Source organism: Corapipo altera, unplaced genomic scaffold, assembly GCF_003945725.1.
Source record: "Corapipo altera isolate COAL_440 unplaced genomic scaffold, ASM394572v1 65, whole genome shotgun sequence".
Classification (NCBI taxonomy): Eukaryota; Metazoa; Chordata; class Aves; order Passeriformes; family Pipridae; genus Corapipo; species Corapipo altera.
This window is the reverse complement of record NW_020884891.1, coordinates 11,988,620-12,001,435: the sequence shown is the minus strand read 5'-3', so window position 1 is coordinate 12,001,435 and position 12,816 is coordinate 11,988,620. Positions and strand designations below refer to the sequence as shown.

At 42.6% G+C, this 12,816-nt stretch overlaps 1 long non-coding RNA gene across 2 annotated transcripts; it reads right to left on the bottom strand.

Annotated features, from left to right (window-relative positions):
* Nucleotides 1–1,631: 1,631 nt before the first annotated feature.
* On the bottom strand, nucleotides 1,632–12,520 carry LOC113948099. Of its 2 annotated transcripts, none has more exons than XR_003527995.1 (5): nucleotides 12,302–12,520; nucleotides 11,287–11,612; nucleotides 10,055–10,225; nucleotides 2,147–2,218; nucleotides 1,632–1,986 (listed from the first exon to the last, which is right to left on the bottom strand). It is a non-coding gene; the product is annotated as an uncharacterized LOC113948099 (long non-coding RNA). The 2 variants fall into 2 exon arrangements; XR_003527996.1 differs by lacking the exon at nucleotides 12,302–12,520 and adding an exon at nucleotides 12,168–12,243.
* Between the last annotated feature and the right edge of the window lie 296 nt (nucleotides 12,521–12,816).

Here is a 12,816-nt window from a genome sequence, read left to right as displayed (position 1 = left end):
CCCAGTTTAAGTGAGAGCACCTTACACTGAAATCCATACCAGGCTCTGCTCTGAGTGCAGCTGCTGAGACTCCATGGCTTGTTTTGGAGTCAGTGATGGTTCCCAGCAAAAGCTGGCATTCAGATGCTCTGCTACTTCTTACTCTTTTGTGCAGGAGGGAAAATCTATCAATGGTGCTCAAAGAGTCACAGATCCCTGCCCTGGCCCTCAAGGGCACTGAGCATTGACCACAAGTAACTTGGAGTAGATTCAGGGCTGATCAAGCACATCCCAGTTCTCAGCAAAGGCACCAATCCCAGTGACTCCTGTGGACACAGGGGCGGCACCCTTATAATGAGGTATTCCTGAGAGTGCTGCTTACTCTGCTTTGGTGTTGTCAATTTTGTAAGACTGGAGCAATTCTAGGGATTTACCCTTAATTTTCAAAAACAAGTAATGTTTTTGCTAAAATCTAGTAATCTTGAGGACAAGACATTTTCAAGACTAGGTAAGCAAAGCCATAGCTGAGGGGGTACAGAAGGCCAAACTCAAACCTCAGCTCCCCATATCTACTCATCACAGCACTGACAATATCACATTTCACAGGTTTTGTTTCCTATAACAACCCCAGATATTTTGGTATAGAAAGCAACCACCCTTTTTCTACAGAGAATTTCTATCCTTCGGTGAGGTGGAACAGTTTTAAAAATAGATCCTCAAATTTGCCTAATTAATCATTCCCTTCACAGGTTAATTCGAGGCTAGCATTGACCACATCTCCAACAAAGCATGGAAAAGGTCACCAGAAATAGATTGCCAAGGCCTTGAAGGGACTCTGTGGACAAATGGTTGCCACTACCCAACACTATAAAAGTGTGATTAAAGGTAAAAGGAAGAACCAGGTGGGAGTGTTGCATGACCCCAGGATCGCTGCCAATGAAAAAAACACAGTGAAAAGATTTAGTAAGGCCTCCAGGCCCACTGACTCACTCCTTTTGGAAGGTAATATATGAAATCTTTAAGGAAAACTTCTGCTCACTGAGTTGTACAGCACCAATAGATCCATAACATTCATATTAGTCTGCCACATAAGAAGCTCAAGTTTCCCTTATTTTTCCACAGCTGCAAGCAACACAAGCACATGGAAGGCTTCCCTTCAGGAATGAAAGTCTGAGTGCTCATATAGGTGTGCACACGGGGTCACACTGGCCACTCAGGTCAGACATCTCTCTTCTTTGCCCCTCCTGAACTGTATGCTAACATATCCACATGAATTTACAGTGCCTTTCTAAATAAGGACCCATTCTGTGAGGTGCTCAGTACAACAGTTTAATCCAGGGAAGTATTTTTTTAACTGAGGCTGCTCACACATGTTTAAAATTAAATGGTCTCAGGGCAAATTGCCTTATGCCCTACAGATGGACACTTGCTGGCTGTGAAATCCAAAATACAGATGTCTGCTCCACTTTATGTATATCTGCAACTTAATAGGGAAATCTATATCTTCATACAGGAAGAGTAGAGGTGAACTTAGGAGGAAAACTGGTTGTCTTGAGCTCAGTTATTTTTTGAGCTTGGGGACACTCCTATCCCAAGTGCACAGCTACAGCTGCAGATCCCCATTACTGGATGGTGGACATGTCTGATGGACATCCAGAAGGAGTGAAAAGAAGCTACATGGACCACATGAGAGATGAATTGCTGCATCAACCAGTTGTTCTTCAGTTTTTTAAGTTGAAAGTGACTCTTGGTCCAGGACACTGTGTGAGGAAATGTCTTCAGAAGTTCACTGGGTTTGCATCCTGCTCCTAGGAATTTTACCATTTGGTCCATGAAGACAGGCCCAGGGCCAGGGACGTGCTCCTGCCACACTGGTGTCCTGCACAGTGACCTGTGTAGGGACTGGGCAAAGCTCCCGTGCCTTGGTCTGCTTCAGAAGCTTCTCCATCACTCAGCAGCTCTGTTAGTTCCTCCAGATTCTTATGTCTAAACATCCACTTACTCAGCCTACAATGAGGATGATTTATGTTAGACAACAAAAATTTTAGAAGCAAACAGCCCAAGCTGACAAATGCACAGAGGATGTGCTTCAGTCTCATTAAAGTTCCATGTGTTTGACAGTCTATGTGGTCCATCATCTGCATTAAATAACTTGCACAGTACTTACCTGTCCAAGTAGAGACTGTGCTTTGTTCATAGTTGTACATTTTGCAGCCTTTAACCAAGACCAGAGTGCTCTCTTAAAAAAAAAAATTATTTTTATCATTATCATTATTATTATCATTATCACTGCTATTGCTAACACTGCCTTATGCTTAGAAATGGTCCTCTGCTTTCCTTTACTTCAGTAAAGCAAGAGCAATTATGTAGCTTCATCCATTTCTCTAAAGGGCTGTGTGAAAAAATTGTTGCTTTCAAGAAAAAAAAAAGATAATTTTTTACAAATACATAAAATAAAATACTCAAGGCATTTTTGAGAGGCATTTTCACATATTGCTGAAATTACACGCAATGTGTGAAAATTTGCATAACAAATGTGACAAGATGGTTACTTAAGGGACTGAAACAGAAGGAATAAAATATATATTAGATACCTCAGCTCTCATTAATTATTATTCTGAATGAGAAATAATGCCAGGAGCAAGAGGGGTGCCAGAAGAAGCGATGGGGAAATATATTATCATGTATCTAAAATTCTTTAAAAGGTGTAATAATAATTAGGAAATTATTGCGCTACTGATCTTTTTTAGTAGCAGAGCAACCACCTGTTCACACTTTTATTAATTGGTTGCTCTCCTCTTCCGTAAAGATGGTCTGTGAAGATTGTTAAAGGAAAAGCAACCTGAGAAGAAAGGAGGAGAAAGAATTCATGTTATGCAAGCAAAAAAAAAGTCCCTATAAAATTCATAACTTTAATTAAGAGTCACAAGTGGAAAGGCAGTACTACTTTAGGACTGGTTTATAGCAAAACATAATTTGGCTTCAAACAATAGCGATGGAAGAGAGTGAATGTTATTAATGCTGATTTTGTTAATTTACTCCAAATGTCCTGCCTCTCCCAGCTTTTCTTCCCAGTGTCAGTGGTGCAGACATGGAGCTAAGGCAGCTCTGTGCCCAGTGCTGGGGCCAGGCGAGATGGTGGCCACAGGAGCCCCGGGCTGATCCAACCGTGGCCTGGGGTGACCCACAGTGGCACGTGGTCTCAGGCAACACCCCCCAGGTGAACCTGTTGCTAAGCTGGAAAACTGCAGCCTTCCTATTTTGGGGGATAATGCCAGTTAATGTATGTTTGTTGCCAGACATCCATCTCCTGGATCACACTGCCACGTGCTGCTCAGGCCCCCACTGCTCCCCTCATTCCTGCTTGCCCACAGATGGAGATGAAAGCCCGGAGGTGTCCTGTGGCTGCATCGATCCCTTCCCTGCCACTGCTGTGGGAAGGGGCACAGCACAGCAGAGTCACCATGGGTGTTTGTGCCCACCGTGCTCCATAACTATGGCAGGCAATTTTGCAAGCACTTCCCATTATTCCCTCCTTTAGACTTTGAAACGTTTACACTTTATCTCTCCTAAAACACAGAAACCTTTTTTTTCTGTCAGCCTCTTTCCTTCAAATCTCCTGTGGAAGCAGCACAGAATTTCCTGTTTGCTCCTTGCCGCAGCCAAATCTCGTTTTAGGTTTCCCAAAAGCTTTTGTCTTGGCCTTCCCCAGAATCACCATCTCCCACAGACAGCGGCTTTGCTTAAAAGCAGAAGTGCATGTCCATTTTCCCTGTTACTCTCCCTTATGTTTCTTTGTTTCTATTCCCTCACTTGAACCTCTTCTCTCTCAGCTCCAGTGTTTGGAGGCTATATCCTTGCTGTTTGCCCTAGGGCATCTCGTTGGAAGGTGGTCCTCTGCCTGTATGCTCCATCCAGGAGCTGCTGAACTCAAAACTGAGTCCAGATGGCCACAGTATTGGCACCTCCACCATTGCCATCCCATTTGCCCAGTCCACCCTCACATGGGAGTGGATAAAGTAAGCTCAGTATGGTCGGAAATAGGTGAGAGCAGAACATCTGCTATGCCATGGCAATCTTAACTTCCCAAATACCTGTTACCTCATCATCCTGGAAATAACTCGATTTCCTGACATCCCTTTGGAGCCCAACAGCTGGGGCAGGCAAGCTGGAGGGGGAGGGAGGTGGAGAGGGAGGCAAAACACTTTACCAAGGATCCTCTGCTGGTAAAAGACACAGGGTGCCAGTTCATTGTGCCATTTCCTGCTCCAGCTGTGAGAGGACCCCTGTGTTCTCTGTGGGCTCTGTGTGCCCTCACCTTGGCACCTACACCAGGACGAGCACCAGCAGTGGCTCCTGTGCAGGGCAGGGACCCCATGGCTCTGTCTCAGGGGGCTGGAAATGCAGTTTCACTGCACCCACCTCCCACGCTGAACATGAGCGCACGAGATAGCAAAAGATAAATCCATTTAAAACAATTTTAAGAGGGAAAATAAGGCCCTTTCTGGGGATATTATTTCTAAGTCATGTTTTACTCTGCCATTAATATACTTTTGGAATGCATGAGAGCTCCCTGCACCCAAGGCAGGTAATAAAGGTCTATTAAAAGACACCATCTCTGTTTCCTAATGCTCTATCGAAGGTTCATTGATGAAAATAGCCATCTGGCTGCTCTCATCAGCTTTAAGGAATTCCATAAAAGAATGAAATATGATTTCCTCATAATTGCTTTTCTGTAAGATTTATGAGAATGTGAGTAACGAATAAACTGGGCACTTGCTGAACAAGACTCAGATTTAAGATGTGCTGATGCAAACGAGGAAGTGTCCAACTAGAAGATGCATTTCTTGGGAGAAATTTGAAAGTGTTTGCAAAAGCCACGAGTTACCACAAACACCTGGCTACGTTCACTGCTGGTATAAACACATACAGCTCCAGGGAGGCCAAAGGCACTGCACTGGTGTGCTCTAGCAGTAAATTTAGGTCTTGGACAACAGTTATGTGAACAGCTCACAGCTGAGAAGAGGACCTTGACAGCATCTGGAAGATGTCCTGGGTATAACTATGCAGCTGATTAAGCAGCAGCATGTTCTTTTGCCACCTGCATCTGATGATGTTGTATGTGCGGAGCACGTCACATGCTTGGGGGATAAAAAGCAGGCCCTTAATGCCTGGCAGCACTGTTCATGCTCCTGCCAACACTAAAAGTGGGAATGGACTGTGTGATTAGTGCTGTGGGATAATTAAATCCCATTTGCCAGCTATTCATCTGTCAGAGTGCAATGGTCATCGCTGTGCCTTTTTACTATTATGTCAATTATATGGTCCTATGACCTTTTGACTTCAGCATCATCTAAAGCATAGGATTGACACTTTATCTATTTCCAACTCTGATATTGGTTTTTGGTTTTGCCTAACTTTTTCAGTCTCCAGGACAGGAATAGTCAGAGAGTCATCTAGGTTGAAAAAGACCTTTAATGATTCCTTGCCCAATTTCATTGCCCTTTAGGAGGCAATCACATACTACAGATGTAAGTGCCACTTAAATACTTGTAAACATGCCTGTCTCACTCTGTAGAAAAGGCAGTCATTACACTCTCATTCAATGCAAGCAAACTATTTAGTCCTGTGCAGTGAGGGTCTAAAATTGCTAATGGATGCCCGTTTCTGAGGGTGCTCCACCTCTATGAGTGTTTGAAATGCCCACCTATGTGTCCCCAGCAAGCTCAGGGGTATCCCAGTCCCATACAGAAGTTGAGAGGAGGTGGTGAGCATTAGCTGGTCAGTGCTAGAAGATGTGAATAACCTGAGGGTAGATGCTTTTCTGAGTTTTTAATCTAAAAATTTTTGAATCTGCCAAAGTTTGAGTCTGTACATGTCTCTCAAGCAGCCTCTCCCAAGCACTTTCTCTCAACACTTTCTCTCTTTACAAACACATGCATTTTAACACTTGCAGTATGCATATATTTGGGTACTGTACCCAGAAAAGCTAGTAACTGGCATCAAAAATTTTGCTACACTTTTTTACTAAATTTTACTAAATATTTGAAATTCATCACAACTGTAAGTGAGAGCAGAGTATGAAAGGGGAAGAGCCAGCCATTCTGGTAAGAGTCAGTGTTACAGCCACGGTTTTAACACCCCAATTATTCATTCTGCTGCTTCTTTTTTATTTTTTTTTTTTAGCTAATTACATCAATAAGACTTTATGAAAACTGTTGCCAAATGTTTAAAATTAGAGCAGTTCAGTTGTTATTTCAGTCCCAGGTTACTGAGGCAAATTGTACATGCTCACCTCGTGCATTCATTTGTGAACATTGGGCATATCAGTGATTAATTAATATTAATGGCAGAAATCACTTCAAACTTGCTTTATGCTAGAAATCACACACAATCTTGACTCTAATCACTCAGCACATAAAGAAACTTTAATTGATAACCCAGGTTTAATATCCATCAGGAATGGATTCTGTAGGAGGAACAGAGCAATGTTCCCTGTAATCATCCTAGAGGAGATAGAAAGCTTGTTCTACCAACATCAAAGAAGATTAGGCAGCAGAAGCCTGATAGTAAAGTAGCAATTATGGAGGGCTTTTTTAATTCTGTGCACCTGCTTCATCAAAATAATAGGCATCTTTTAGCAAAATAACCTGAAACTCAGTTCACTGACTTTCAATTATCTGATGCTGGGAAATGCATCTGGAGAGACATGAAAAAAGGTGATAGACACACAGAGAAATAAAGAGAAGGGGGAAATTAGAATGAGGAAAAATATGAGGGCCTAAGTAAGTGAGTGTTATAAATATCCCGTGCCTCGGGCTGAATATAGAACAGGAATACTTTTGCTGAGTTATGACTGTGGCATCAGGCACATCTGACCAAATCAGTCCCTGGTGGAGCACCTGTGACTACAGCAAACAGCTTACCCTAGAGACAGATTTGGCTGATTGCTTTTAAGGGGAATTTTAGATAGCAAAACTTAATGCAAGCTAAGGAAGCACATGGTAACTTCCCACAAACACTTCAGGCTGTCTAATTCAAAGCAAAAATGACTATCCTCAAATTGCCCCTTATCAGGTGGTCTTGCTATGCAAAGCTAGGAATGACCACATAAGTTTCTTTCAAAAGGTGAATCTAAAGTTAGACTAGAGCCTGTCTTCCCTGGAGGTGAGAAGAGGAAGAAAGCCCATACACAGTCTTGGTTTCCTTAAGGAACTGCATCCCCATTTCTGGAAAAGCAAAAATCAGAACCAGATTTAAGAAGTCTGCCTGGGTTTTGGTACCCTTCCTTGTTGAGCTCTAAGGGCATTGCTTGTTTTTCAATACATCCCAATTTTTCCTGAAAACACTTTTTTGGAGATCAGTGGGTAATTCACTTCAGCATCTCATGATCTGCCACCCTGGTGCCTCCAAAGGCAGAGCATAGCAGAGTTCTAAACAGAGAAAAGCTGCATTACCAGCCCCATTACCAGGAAGAGTTCTTGCCAGGCTTGGGTCAAAAACAAAGACAGCACTTCTCCATCTTTTTTTCCAGCTTTACATCCCTGTTAAATTTACTGTGCCCTCTTACACACATCTCAGTCTCTCCTCCATTACATACAATCACCCACACCTCATTCTGACTCAGAAATGATCCCCACATGGATGCAGGTCAGGAGAGCTGCTCTCCATTTTATCTCCTGAACTCCTATCTCCCTGCACACATCTAGCAGATACTGCTCCATATGCTGGAGGCTGAAGCACAGGAGATCATGATGCAACAACCATGACTGGCAGAGGCTGATCCTTCAGCAAGACTCACAGCCACATCCCACTTCATGTGAATGAAATACAAGTCATTCCATTGTAATTAAATAGGAATTTTTGTGTGAATTTCAAATGAACCTTTGTAACATTTTCATTAGTCCTCAATACACCTCTTACTTTACCTCATTAGAATTATTGGTAATAAATGGTAGTAACTGAATTGTAATTAAATAGGAATTAAAATTTGACTTCCTAATGAACTACAGCAAAGCAATCACTATTTCAATATACATTAATTGCTGTTCTGTTAGGAATACAGACAACTTATTTTTATTGAATTGCTACAAATTATAATGAATATATGGCCTGAGCCTACAAAATGGTCTCACATCAGTAAGTGTGCCTGGTAGATATCAGACAGCTGTGCAGCAAGCAGATCTACCCAAGGAACTTGGGACTGGCAGCATGCTAATGCCAGTAGAGAATACACTGGATTATGACATTCCCAGAATAAACTTTCATTTCAGAACCTCGCTATTAATTTACAAACAGAACAGACAAGATGCCATTGGGGCTGCCACTGGGGAAGTGGACTAAAAGGTGTGAGAAACCAATAGCAATAATACCGGACTAGTGCATTTTTGTGTTATTGGCCGCTGTTTGATTATAATAAAAGTGCTTTGTAATATATCCTGGAGTGGTAAACTGCATATAGAAACCCCCATTTTATTATTTATACATTCTGTCTCTGCATGTAGAAATAGATATAATATATGAATGAATAAAATTTCACTTCTGTGACTGTTCTAGATTTAAAAGCCACAGAGTGCTGTTTCCTTGTATTACTGTTGTGGATGGAGCAGGCGTTTGGTGTAAGTGTAAGCTACGAGAGGCATGTCTGTAAAAGGGAGTCCTGACTATTTAACAGGGGCTGGTGTCCATACTCAGGGCAGACTTGCTGGTTTAGTGGGATGAGTGGGGGAGAGAACCCAAAGCTTTCTGTTGTCACTCTGAAAGCTGGCAGCAGCCTTCCATCTCCAAAGTGATGGACTCTGGACTGAATTCTTCAGGCTTTAACAGAGTGTGAATTCCCCCATCAACTACTGAGGAGTTTTTTCCATCCAATTTCTGGCCCATCATGTCATCTCATGCTGTTGATTTCTAGGGGACAGCAGCAGCTGGCCATCACAGACATGGGACAGCCAGTTCCTTTGGCACAGCATGAGCTGAACACACTGATGTGATCACAGGGTCTGTCTCAATGTGGTTTTACATGCCCTGAAACATCCTCATGACTCCATTTTTTCACCATTGCTATCATTTTCACTCTCCTCATCCTGCAAAGTGAGTGTCTGACTGACATTTACAATCCCTCTGGATTTCCAGACCCAGCAGGTGAAATTCAGAATCAGGCTCTGGGATAGGAACTGCGAGAGCCAGTCATGTGTGGGCTTGGGAGAGGGCAGCTCACTGCTTAGGCAACCTTGTTATACTGAAATTTAAATCAGAGATTGAACGGGGAAAGCAAACTCACTTTTTCAATTTTGTTACCTAATCAAAACTCTGAAGCTTTCTAGTGCTGGAGAGTGTTCACATATCATCCACTTTCCATATCCAATGCTGACAAAACAATAAGGCAGGAATAACATAAGTCGTGAGAAAACTAGTCTGTCTCATAAATCTTCACAGGAAAGTGGCTGCTGTTTTATGTTATTGCAGTGTGTTGTTTCCAATGAAGTGATTACTGTTAGATGTATTTTTAAATTGCTTTTGGTATTTTTAAAAATACATGACTTTGAGAGTGATAGAAATGAGATTGAGTGGCGGTAGGCAGTGCCTACAATATGATTAACTTTTTCCCAGACCAGCTACTTTGGAAATTAAGGTTACCAACACAGCTGTTGTCAACTTTCCCCTGGCTGAAAAGGACTCATTGGAGTCTGTTTGATGTGTGCAATTATCCTACAGCCCACCTAAATCCTCCTCCTGCTTCAGACACTACTCGGGCTTGCGTTCTGCTTCGAGTTGTTTGATTAATATTTGCTAGTGTTATTTTAAAGTGTGAATGTGCATGTTTATGCACTAAATCCCTGTAACACAGAGTCTCAAGTTACATCCTGTTGTGACTGACAAGTTGTGGTTTCTGTCCATGGAGGGGAGGAACCACTTTGTGTGTTAACAGCTTCAACCAAGGCACACACGCTTCCAAAAAGGCTGAGCTATGTTTTAGATAAAGTTCATTTGGAAGACATTCAAGGCAATAAATATCAAGTGAGAGGTTTTCTCAGGGCTTTACAAGTCATTAAAACTCCAGGTAGATTTTACCTACCAGAGGCTTCACTTGTGGCTTGCTGAGTTCACAGGGTCCTTTTCCTGCATATCATCGTATTCCTTCCAGTGGCTAATGAAGCCTGTAACCATCCCAGGGCCCACCTACAGGGTCCCTGTGTGCTCCACAGACCAGGCACTACAGGGTTAAGGTTGCTCAGACAAGAGGAGACTCAATAAGAGGCAAAAGGAAAATGAATTAGAGGAAAATCAACAGGCAGCAAAGGAAAAACTAAATTACATTTCATGTACACACATGCACTCTTTTGGCTGGAGGGGCAGAAAACATAGCCAAAACCTGGCTGTTTTTATTCTAAACAGTGCATCAATCCATTGATTAATTTTACACTTTGTTCCTTATGAACCTGGGCTGGGGCCATGAATACTGCTATGAAAAGAAGAATATAGCCAAAAAGGAACTCTTAAAAAGTTGGCAGCTGTTTCAAGGCAATGTGTCTGGCCAGCAGGAAGGAGATGGCTCCTCCAGGGAAGTGTATAGAGCTGTAAAACCATTTGTGAACTGGCCCAGTTCAGTTTATAAGGTGTGTGACTGACTTAAAGTCAAGTTTCTTGCACAAATTTGTGACTTGTAAATCGAATTATAAAAGCAGTCTTAAGTATCATTTTTCCAAAAGGGCATTACAAGATTGGTTAAGAATGACTGTATTTCCTCACTAATACCATTAACTTCAGAATTGTTTCCATCCATTACTGAGTAGAACAAGGACAGTTTACCGTAAATTGCTCCATGCTGTTTGGTTCAACTGGTCAGCTTCATGGTATAAGAAGCATAAATAAAACAAAACCAAATAAAGGAATACAATAAAACACCATGGACCAACTTCAGTCTTGGTGTAATCAAATGCAAATGGAAATTAATGGAGTTGCACCCACTCACACCAAGGCTGACACATCCCTTGGCCACAGAGCAGGGGGAGGCAAATGTCACCTCTATGTGTTGCTTCCCAGGAACAGCTATGGTGAGCAGGTGCAGGCTATGAGCTCGTTCCAGTTACCTGCTATCTGCTGCCTAGGTGTTTTCTGGAAAGCTTTATTTAGCCAGGATTCCTCTTTTGTAAGTGTGTATTCCTTTCAGCAGGGAATTATTTGGGAAATACCCTTAAAATCACTCCAGGGTAAGCCAAGAGTGACTTTCAGTAGGTGGAGATCTGTGTAAGATCTCAAGAAAATTGGATGGAAGGAGGGGGGAATTTTATCCATGATATATCTTACTTGTCATCCAGACCATGTTGCTTAGCACAGGAGAGGGACATGAGTTTCCATTTACAGGAGGTTCAGAAATCCCAGGCCACTGCTTATCTTGTTTGTATGAAGCAAGGGATAGCACGAATCCCACTTACTGACAGAGAAACTCACTTTCTGTAGAAAACTTACACAAAACCAGGACACCACTGCCTTAAAATAGGACACAGGGGTTTCACAGAGGCAATCTGACCATTCCCTGGATGAACACACAGCACTCCATGGCCACATACCCTCTGGCATCTGCCTGGGAGTTTGGCTCAATGGTGAATGCGACTTGTGATCAAATTTGGCAACTGCAATGAGAAAACATGGTATTTAGGTGACTTTCTAAGCCATTGCTCATCTAAGCCACAAAGCTGCTGCTGCTTTGGTTGTTCAACTATTCAATTTTCACACCTTCTTAGTGCCTACAACCTCAACATAAACACTTCTGAGCAAACAGGGGATCCAAAATCTCTGCACAGAACCAATTCTTTCCCTTCTCACTGTATTTCAGTGTTGCTAATTGCTAATTAATCACAGGCTTTACCCATCCCCCCTCTTGCCCAAGTTTTATGGTTGAAGTTTTGTTTGAACTGTGCTTCTCCCAGCTGAGCAGTGCTTGAGGGTCAACAGAGCTGTGCCATGTACTGTGAAAAGTGATGCTTCTTTTAAGGGGCCTCGTTATTGAAATAACGTTTGAGTTAATGTTTGGAAATAACTTTGAAATGAGGACTTGCACAGATTTGTTTTCTTAGTGCAGCAATTAGCTCCTTGAGCGGTGACTGGCTGCAGTACCTTCTGCCATGTCTGACACATTAAATAAATTTTGCACTCAGTTCATTAGTTGGAAATACACTTTGTAATACCTGCCGAGTTACAGGACACACAGCAAAGCCACAGTTCACTTCAACTAGAAAAATGAAGTCAGGTTTTGCTGCTCCTGCATAAACAAAAAAAGGATGAGGGGAAAAAAAGGTAAATAAGATACTGTTTTTCTTACCAGTTGGCTCAGTCCGCTTGCTTCAGAACACTACCCCTCTGCCTTGCTCTCTTTTTAATTATCAGGTTGTGATTCTCTCTTTCCCATAAAGTTGGACAACCTCAGCAAAATCTCCCATTGCTTCTGGTGGAAAAACACAGCATCGGTTATTTTTAATGGAAGTACAATGTCACAGCCTCAAGGAACAACTTTAGTATTTTTCCTGCCAGTCCAGCTCACTGTTGCAAGGAAGGTTGTTGCAAGTGGTCTGTTCGTCAGGCTGTCCCTGGGCAGGCAGCAGCCACCAGACACCTTTGTGGAAAGGTGGAAGCTGAGGCAAGGAAAAGTGTGGGTTGTTGTCCTTCATGCTTGCTGGATTCCAATCAGTGCATGGGGACAGACTGACAGCACTGACTCTGCCCATGGGAGATGGGGATGAACTGTGGAGGCAGCATCTGTTGATCCAACAGCATTTCACCCACCCACGTGTATGGAAACAGGACCATGGCTGGGTCTGCAGTTGTGCAGTGTGGATG